The sequence below is a fragment of the Schistocerca cancellata genome, chromosome 2 (assembly GCF_023864275.1).
Source record: "Schistocerca cancellata isolate TAMUIC-IGC-003103 chromosome 2, iqSchCanc2.1, whole genome shotgun sequence".
Classification (NCBI taxonomy): Eukaryota; Metazoa; Arthropoda; class Insecta; order Orthoptera; family Acrididae; genus Schistocerca; species Schistocerca cancellata.
This window is the reverse complement of record NC_064627.1, coordinates 703,793,077-703,803,386: the sequence shown is the minus strand read 5'-3', so window position 1 is coordinate 703,803,386 and position 10,310 is coordinate 703,793,077. Positions and strand designations below refer to the sequence as shown.

General features: G+C 43.4%; 1 pseudogene; it reads right to left on the bottom strand.

Annotated features, from left to right (window-relative positions):
- Positions 1 to 7,879: 7,879 nt before the first annotated feature.
- LOC126163373 (5S ribosomal RNA) lies at positions 7,880 to 7,997 on the bottom strand (annotated as a pseudogene).
- Between the last annotated feature and the right edge of the window lie 2,313 nt (positions 7,998 to 10,310).

The following is a 10,310-nucleotide window of genomic DNA, read 5'->3' as shown; positions in this document are numbered from 1 at the left end:
GAAACATGGATGAATGGAATAATAAAACTGTGTATTAATGCAATTAAAAGGTTTGAGGTAATTATTACAAACATTCGCATTAATAAATAACACTGTAACCGAATACCAGACGTCTTCATAGACCAGATGGCTAACGGTGTCGTCAGAAACCTCAATATATAAGTAAATTCAATTGGAATTGTGAGGGTTGTAGCAATAATAAGAGTGTATCACAGTAAATAACACGAATTTTACTGCAAATCTTTGAAGAAGGTGCTCGTATAAAAGGTCGTTGCCATGGTTTTTCGACATACTCCTGCTGCTTACCAACACGGTGGATGCCCTCCAGAAAATGAGAACCGTTTGTCGTGGATTGTAGCCGTAGCGTCCTTTGCACTGACTTCAAAAAATTTAAAATATGATGGCACCAAATACAACCATACCACATCCCCATATCCTGAATTGTTTCTGAGCCAGATACAGTGACAGCACTATTACCATGGTGGCACGGCGCAGCAGCAAATGGTCAGGTTCTAGTAGTGCGGTATATATTCTCACTTTCAGAGCGAAATTTATTTAACGTCGGGTTTCAGATTGCAAGGGTCCATTTTCATGTTACAAATAGCGGTGAAGCGACCACGTCGTCACCTTCTCGAAGCGCCGCCACGCTCTCACTCTTACGCGGTGCTCCTTCCAGTCTATCGTTTGCCTCTCATACTCGCAATGATATCACTCAGGGCTCCTCTCCTGTAATAACTTTATCGAGGAAATCATCCTATTATCATCCGGTAGCCACTACTGTAGCCGCCAGTTTAATACTTTCCTACTGGCACTGTCATCCTGGATGATTTTTATCCAGGTCCGCAATTCATGTCGTAGTCATAGTTGCACTTCTATAATTTTATTGTATATTTGCCTTGATTTACAAGTACTTTATTACCGTTTCGAAAAGAACATGACACAGCATTTCGTCAATGTTTTCGGTACACTGAGTTTGCACTCACGGTACGGACAATAGTGACACACTTTTTATCAATACATGTCACGTCCTTTTGAAGGTGACCAGGGGCCGAAAATTGTCAGGAAATTAGTAAAATGTTTGTCGTGTCAAACATACAGTCGAGTTATGTATCTGCAGAATTTATCAAGTAGGGGAGAAGTAATAATAAACTGAAGTAAGGAGTCGAGAATACTTGGATAGCTCAGTTACTAATACTGTTGCTAACGAAATACAACGCTCCAGTTTCGAACCCGCTCTGTCACATCATTTTAATCGGTCAGGAGGTTTCATTACTGCGTGCGGCCACTGCAGAGTGCGTTCTCGGTTACTTCATCAGGCAGTGGCCATTATTAAGGAAGCAGGCGGGGCCCCGGCCTGCGGCTGTGAATAGCTGAGCATCGCTTAGCGGCGCACCTGGCGCCGGGCTGCGAGGCAGCGCTTATCGCTTATGAGGCGCACAGATGGCGCGCCACTTCCGCGGCAATTCCCTGCATAAACCTCGCCAGAGCGGCCTCCTCGCCAGTAAGGGGAATGGAGTCATTTGGCGCCAGACAGCGACTTGCTCACTGCATTACACAGTGTAGTTGGACGAGATGGAGAGTACTACGCGGTTATGGCAGACTGTTAAAAGCTTTCTTACTCCTGTTATGCCGTAATACGAAAATTGACGCATATGACGTCTAAGAGGGGGGAGAGAGGGGGTGGTAGACATTCATGAGAAACACACACTATTTAAAGATGCAGAAAATACAGTTTTGACGATACCACACTTTACTTGAAGCTAACACATTCACTGCTAAGTTCCTTCGATTACATAAATTTAATTTTTATGGAATTTAAAAATTGTATTACATCTTTTTTCAGAAACTATTCAGGAGACTTCCACAAAATGTTCACTGTTTAACCTCTTTGCATATAATAAGCTTCTCTCATAGATTTATTTACTATCAAAACAGTCTTGATCACAAATGATTTATTCCGGTGACCGGTTTCGACCACAACTGTGATCTTCAGACCAGTGAGTAAGAACCTCCTTCTGGTGGTGGAGTTATTTACCACTAGAAGGAGGTTCTTACTCATTGGTCTGAAGATGACCACAGCTGTGGTCGAAACCGATCACCGGAATAAATAATTTGTGATCAAGACTATTTCTGATAGTAAATATGTAGCAACGTTGATCACTGTTCACTCCCACAATGTACTCAGAAATAATTTCTTTCATGGAGCTTCTAGAATACAGCGAATTGAAGAATTTTAATATTTTTTAAATTCTGTATGTTTAAAATTCATGCAGAACTTCAAGCACTTTGCCCCATATCTCATCTTACACTCAGAATTTTACAATTTATTATTGAGGCAATATTTATTGGGTTCATATAAATAACTGAACAAAATTTCATAGCCTTCAGAGATTCTAAGAAAAATGTACGTAAACTTTAAAAAATATAATTTTAAGGAAAGGCAATTTAAAGTTCAATCTACCGTTTTTTTCATGTCACCTAATCAGAAGGCTCCAGATTTGCACTCAGGGTCCTCTTTCCCTTCAAGTCTTCTCTGCTAGTTTCTTATTTTCTGCCTTCTTTCCTTTACCAGATCTTCAACTGACTTTTCAGTTGCAGAGAGGCGCTGTAAATCTACTTCTGTCAAGATGTGTTGAGTGAAATTTTCTATCTTAAAGGCCATTCTCTGTTACACCTTAAGTATCCCTTCGTTCCCATAATTCAATACAATATCTGAATCACAAGTTGCAATTTTGACAACTGTAGCAGATGAAAATATGGTTCAGGGCATCGTTTCCATATGGGTGGATTTAGAGACGTACTTGTGTTCTGGGTTTTGGCATGGACACGCTTTTTTAGAAGTTCAGAAGTTCGTAAGTGGAAAGATCGCGCCAGTTACGGACAAAGTCAAAACTCTTAGGTTCATTTCAAAAGTGGGACGGTGCAATATATGATGAGGTCGACGACCGATACCGAAGTGCTTTACAGTCTCTGCAGAAGCAAACAGGTTCACAAGGCCGCTCACTCCGGCTCCTGCTGGCCTGGTGAGCGTGCACGACCGTTTATTTGTCTTCTGCTGGTGCGAGCTGTGTGGGGATAGGCCCCCTGCGTACCGGAGGTGTGACAGAGTTTGCTGTTTGATAGGGCGGACATCAGTATACAACACAGTTTGTGGTAACTGGTGGCAAGTCATCGAGTAAAACGGAAATGATATCTGGCGTTCCCTAAGAAAGTGTTACGGGCCATCCGCTGGTTCTGTAGACAGTCTGAGCAGCCCTCTTCGATTATTTGCAGACGATGCTGTCATTTGCTGTCTGGTAAAGTTATCAGAAGATCAGAAACAACTCTAAAATTATTTAGACAAGGTATCTGTACGGTGCGAAAAGTGGCAATTGAATGTAAATAAGGAAAAGTGAGAGGTCATAGATAAGAGTAACAAAAGGAATCCGTTAAATCTTGGTTAAACGATAAATCACACAAATCTAAAGGATGTTAATTCATCTAAACACTTAGGTATTACAATTACGAATAACTTAAATTGGAACGAGCCCGTAGTTAATGTTGTGGGGAAGAGACACCAAAGACTGCGATTTATTGGCGAACTCTTAATGTTAGAAGATGCAGCAGGTCTACTAAAGAGATCGCCTACAGTACGACTGTCTGTCCTCTTCTGGTATATTGCTGCGCGTTATGGGAGCCAAATCAGATAGGAGTGACGGAGGAGATCGGAAAAGTTCAAAGAACGGCAGCTCGTTTTGTATTATCGCGAAGTGGGGGAGAGAGTGTAACGGATACAATACGCAAGTTGGGATGGAAGTTTATAACACAAAGATTTTTTTGTTGTAGCAAGAACTTATCACAATATTTCGATAACCAGCTTTGTCCTCCGAATGCCAAAATATTTTGTCAGCGCCACCAACATAGGGAGATTCTATCATCGTAATAAAATAAGGGAAATCGCAAAGAAAGATATAAGTGCTCGTTTTTCGTTGCGCTGTTTGAGTGCAGAACAACAGAGAAACAGCGTCAAGATGGTTCGATTAGTCCTTTGGCAACAACTTAATAGTGGATTGCAGAGTAGATGCAGAAATCACTCGTTTCCAGTCATCAACTGTCCAGTGCCGCCGCTCTTTACACCACCTCAAGCGTCGTATAGAATTGACGACAGACATTTGTGGCTTACGAGGAGCTACTCGAGCACAGTACCACATTCTTTATAACTTCCTACGCACAGTCATTGTACTAGATGGACTGCTGGGAGCGCTTTGGAACTCAAGAGTGATTCCTTCCGTTGAATTTATGCAATTTTTTAAAATTTATTGCCGGCCGCGGAGGTCTAGCGGTTCTAGGCGCTCAGTCCGGAACCGCGCGACTGCTACGGTCGCAGGTTCGAATCCTGCCTCGGGCATGGATGTGTGTGGTGTCCTTAGGTTAGGTAGGTTTAAGTAGTTCTAAGTTCTAGGGGACTGATGACCACAGATGTTAAGTCCCATAGTGCTCGGAGTCATTTGAACCATTTTAAAATTTATTACAACCACCCTCCGCACTTCTTGACGGTCCCTGTTCTTCAGTAAATGAGGTCTGCGTGATCTTCGTTTATCTTTGGTTGTTCTTCCGCGTTTCCAGTTCACAATCACTTCACCAACAGTTGACTTGGGCAGCTTTAGAAGGGTTAAAATATCCCTGATGGATCTCTTACTTATGCGACATCCAGTGACTAGTCACTGAAGTCTCCTGACCGACACAGGGTTATTTGGTAACCGTGATAGCGTTACGGAGATGTTTAGCAAACTCAAGTGGCAGACTCTGCAAGAGAGGCGCTTTGCATCGCGGTGTAGCTTGCTGTCCAGGTTTCGAGAGGGTGCGTTTCTGGATGAGGTATCGAATATATTGCTTCCCCCCAACTTATACCTCCCGAGGAGATCACGAATGTAAAATTAGAGAGATTCGAGCGCGCACGGAGGCTTTCCGGCAGTCGTTCTGCCCGCGAGCCATGCGCGACTGGAACAGGAAAGGGAGGTAATGACAGTGACACGTGAAGTGCCCTCCGCCACACACCGTTGGGTGGCTTGCGGAGTATAAATGTAGATGTAGATGTAGACCCATCCTGCTGTTACTGCTTCTCTGCTGACAAGGCAGTCCTCCCCGCCTGCTTTTGTGTCTCAGATACGTTGCGACAAATTTCGATGGAATGTGAGGGGGCTTGTGGAACAAATCGAGAATTGGAACCTGTGTGCGCAAACCTCATCCAACGACGCTACAGAGCCTCGAAGATATAGGCGCGAGAGGCTGCCACTAGGTCATCCCTTAGGCAGCAAACGTGACTTTGTACGCTCACGGATCGTAGGCGAAACGTCTCGCAATATTTTTTGTTATTCAGCGATCGCGACTGATTGCCACGATCGCCAGTGGAGACGATGTAAACACGCCTTTTTTTCCTATGATTACGATGCTCTTTTGGCTTGATGGATAACGGTTTCGGACCCTTATCTCCATCTGCTGTTTAGTTTTCTCCTATATACCGAAGAATACTGGAGATTTTAGGGGGTTTCAGGAGAAAAATAAACCTTGTTCAAAACAGTCATCCACCATGGAAACGGGTCATTGCTTCCATAGGAAACAAGGCTAATTTAAGGAGCAACTGGCACCATCTTCTACATTCAGTCACGATCACTGACTAACAAACAACAATTATAGTCCGTCAGTCTACAGTGTTACGTCTGCCACCAAAGGTGTGGCCTAATGACAGGTGACAGGAGCCGGCGTATATAATTTCGACGCTCTATAAAGTAGTAGGGAGATGGGGCCACAGGTGCAATTTTGATATCAAATTGACAAGCAAATTAATTAAATTGATCAATTAATCACCCCTCAAACCACGCCCACACCCACCCCCACCCCCACCCAAGCCGACCCACTCCTGGATGACGGTCATGTGTTTTCCTCAGTGGACACGACATTCTCATGTCGATATCTCGAACGCTTTAGAATATATCAGGGATGTCATGAAGAATTCATTCTCATATATGTGTGGTCAGCAGTGAACACACTACATAAATTCCATTTTATCGAGACATGAGACTGATAGAGACCCCCTCCCTCTCCCCCACCAGCCTTATTGGCGGGAATTCCGAATTTTGGCGGGAATTTCGATTTTCGTGGGAATTTCGAATTTTGGGGAGAATTTCTTTATCCCAGGGCTGTGCTGACCTCCCACATCACTCCCCGCCTGGGAACTGGCGGGAAATTAACAATGATGGCGCCCTTTCTGGGACTCGAGCCCTGGTCATTCTGGACCCAAAGTCGAAGTGCACCCCTTACCAACTCTTCTGCAAAAATGCAACATAGTTCTAATAGAAACAAGAAATTTGGTGGCTGTACATCTGTGGATGACATGGTTACAAAAAATTGATAGTCATTGCTTTGTGAACCACTTGAGATACTCATTAAGGTTAAAATAGATTATTAATTTATATAAACTAACATATCAAAAGACAATAAAAGTGAAGAAGATCACCACTTCACTCTGAATGGTACACTATTTGCTGTGAGTCGTTTCCATATATCTCAGATAAAGACCTGGGAGAAAATCCTTTGGTAATTTTCCGTCCCAGTCCTTCACTATTAAAAATATGATAGCTTATGGGATTGTGCCAAAATTCCAGCAGAATTGGCGAGTTAGTTTTGTCTAAGTTATTTAGCTTTTCTCGTTTGAAGAAGCATCATCTGTTATGAGTAACAGCTACATTTCTCTTGTTGACAAGTTTAATTTTGCTTCTTTTGCCAACACACAGTATAATTTAGACGAACTCGCCTTGCAGTATTTATTGTGACACAATTATGAAACAGTCACAGTAAACAAGAAATTGACGTTCAGGGAAGGTCAATAGCTTACAGCTTCTTGTTTCGGTATGTAGCGACACAAGGGAAGAAACCTCATGTTTATTTTCATAATAGCAAGCTATTTTTTCAATACCTGTCGAAGACTCTTAGCCGGCCGCGGTGGCCGTGCGGTTCTAGGAGCTCCGGTCCGGAGCCGCGCTGCTGCTACGGTCGCAGGTTCGAATCCTGCCTCGGGCATGGGTGTGTGTGATGTCCTTAGGTTAGTTAGGTTTAAGTAGTTCTAAGTTCTAGGGGACTGATGACCACAGCAGTTGAGTCCCATAGTGCTCAGAGCCATTTTTTTGAAGACTCTTAAAAAAAATTACAGAACTGAATTGAAGAAAAAAATATAACAATCATAGCTTCTCCTATATCACTATAACCATGTACTAAAATTGTCTCCTCTTTGGGTGCAATCTCTTGCCAAATTCTCATGTCGATATCTCGAACGCTTTAGAATATATCAGGGATGTCATGAAGAATTCATTCTCATATATGTGTGGTCAGCAGTGAACACACTACATAAATTCCATTTTATCGAGACATGAGACTGATAGAGACCTCCTCCAAAATTAAAAAAAATACAATATCTTAGCGAAAAATCATCCACAGCAATATGTGGCATAATATGCGCTAAAATCATAGTGACCTCTATTTTTCATTACAAACTTTTCGAATTATGTGTCATACTTAAATGAGAATATCACGCTAAGTATTAACATAATCGAAATTTAGGGCACTTCCATATAAGGCCTTAAGTACCTCACGTTAAGTATTAACATTATCGAAATTTAGGGCACTTCCGCATAAGGCTATAGGCACTCCATCTTCAGGCCACGAGTGGCCTACCGGGACCATCCGACCGCCGTTTCATCCTCAGGGGAAGATGCGGATAGGAGGGGCGTGTGGTCAGCACACTGCTCTCCCGGTCGTAAGATGGTATTCTTGACTGAAGCCGCTACTATTCGGTCGAGTAGCTCCTCAATTGGCATCACGAGGCTGAGTCCACCCCGAAAAATGGCAACAGCGCATGGCGGCCTGGATGGTCACCCATCCAAGTGCCGACCACGCCCGACAGCGCTTAACTTCAGTGATCTCACGGGAACCGGTGTATCCACTGCGGCAAGGCCGTTGCCCGCATAAGGCTATAAGTACCGTGAAAATCAATATTTAGTTCCTGTAAAATCGTTTAAGAAAGATTGCAGTGCATGTGCCTCGATTTCGTCTTAAAGCGTGTCGCCAATGGCATGCAGAATGTGGCCAAAGAATGCCTCCTTCATTCCAGCTCTCTCGAAGGCGCAGGGCCGCCCTGGTCGATACCGCCACTTGGCTGCCTCTGTGTGCTGCCTCATTTGGTAACAAAGGGACATTTCCCAGACTGAGTGAGGCCACATCATGCTCGGCCCTCCTGAGCAGGTAATGGAAATGGAAATGTCGTGTGGCTAGGGCCTCCCGTCGGGTAGACCGTTCGCCACTTCGGCGACCTGCGCGTCGATGGAGATGAAATGATGATGATTAGGACAACACAACACCCAGTCCCTGAGCGGAGAAAATCTCCGACCCAGCCGGGAATCGAACCCGGGCCCTTAGGATTGACAGTCTGTCACGCTGACCACTCAGCTACCGGGGCGGACCCTGAGCAGGTAGCTCACTTTCTTTCTGTATGCACTCTAAGTGTCGTCATGAGTGAGGGCTCAGTGTGCTGCCGAACGTTCTATGCACAAATACTATGAAAATTTTAACGGCATATATTATCTGAAAATGTCCGCCCCGGTAGCTGAGTGGTCAGCGTGACAGACTGTCAATCCTAAGGGCCCGGGTTCGATTCCCGGCTGGGTCGGAAATTTTCTCTGCCCAGGGACTGGGTGTTGTGTTGTTCTAATCATCATCATTTCATCCCCATCGACGCGCAGGTCGCCGAAGTGGCGTCAAATCGAAAGACCTGCACCAGGCGAACGGTCTACCCGACGGGAGGCCCTAGCCACACGACATTTCCATTTTTATTTATCTGAAAATACAGTAGAAGGAAAAAAGGAAAGCTACGCCGTTCTGACATAGATTGACCAATTGGGGCTAATCAACAGCTGTATTATCCATCAGGCAGTAGTCTGACTTGGATGCGGTATGGAGGCTCGTGTGATAAGCACACTGCTTTCCAGGCCATCGTTGGATTAGCAGATTTGAGATGGTAGTACTGTGTCAAGTAGCTCCTCAGTTGCCATCACGAGGCTGAGTGATCCCATTCTAGTCATCCCACGAAGGAAAAATACCTTGGGATACCGGTAATCCAATCTGGGTCCTAAACAATACAGCCATCTACATTGACCCACCTGGCTATGTATGTGGACTGAAAGCAAAGTGAACTCTGCTGTAATTTTGACTATACATCATAGTGGATGGTGGAAATGCAGCCTTATATGATTATCAATAATAACTAAAACAGCTTTTAGCTGCATGGATGGTTTTATGATGTCTTTAATATATGATTGATTTCGAGGTGGCCAGTCCCATGTGTAGAAAGCAAAATTTTCCAAAAAATAAATCCACTTCTTTATTCATCCTTTCATTAATAGGATTGACGTCACTAACTTCATATTGTCCTCTACTTCTCCTGCAGTTGCATCAGTTCTGTCAAGAATATTCATCTCAAACTTCATCCACTGATTGAAAATTATTTCTTTGCCTGAAATATGTTATATGGACAATTATTTCCCTCCATTTTCATCTTAAAGTCTTGAAATATTGTGGTTGACGTAAGAATTCTTGGTATACATTCTACAAAACACACTTTACACAATGAACCAAAAGTGTCATCAACTACAATATTCCAACAATCAGAAGGTTGCGTAGAACTAACTATCGCCCTGAAACATGTGAACGTTTTCGTCATTAATGCACTACAGCCTAAGCTGCAGTTCATTCCTATGCTCTAATTCTTGTCTGCGCACAACAGGGCGTTTCCATTTCTTGGCAGCTTGACGCTCGAGTAGGATGGCTGATTTCGGAGGACTGTTTGAAAGGCATCAAATAGTAATATCGACGATTTTCGGCGTAATACAATATCACTAACGTCGCCGTTCTTCGTTCTCTACTCTCAAATAATATCATTTTCTGTGAAATAGTCAGTGCGAACTTCTGGTTCGAAATCACTTCTGTTAATGGATGAGATCCATTTCGCACGTAGAGAATCCTCTCCAGGTAAACGAAACAAAGTGACATACTCTTTCTTCGATTTGCAGCAAAGCACACAGAATTTCCTTCTCATCTGAAACCTTTTCTTAACAAAACCGTTAATGTATTCCACGTGCGTGCAACCAAAATGTATTCTGTAGCTTACGGTAAGACCTGCTGAAATTCTAAGTGAAAAATAGAAGTAATTTGCTGCGGAAAATATCTTTACCTTCTTTCTGTTGAATAGAAATAAATTGCTACTGTCTGACAAACTGCGG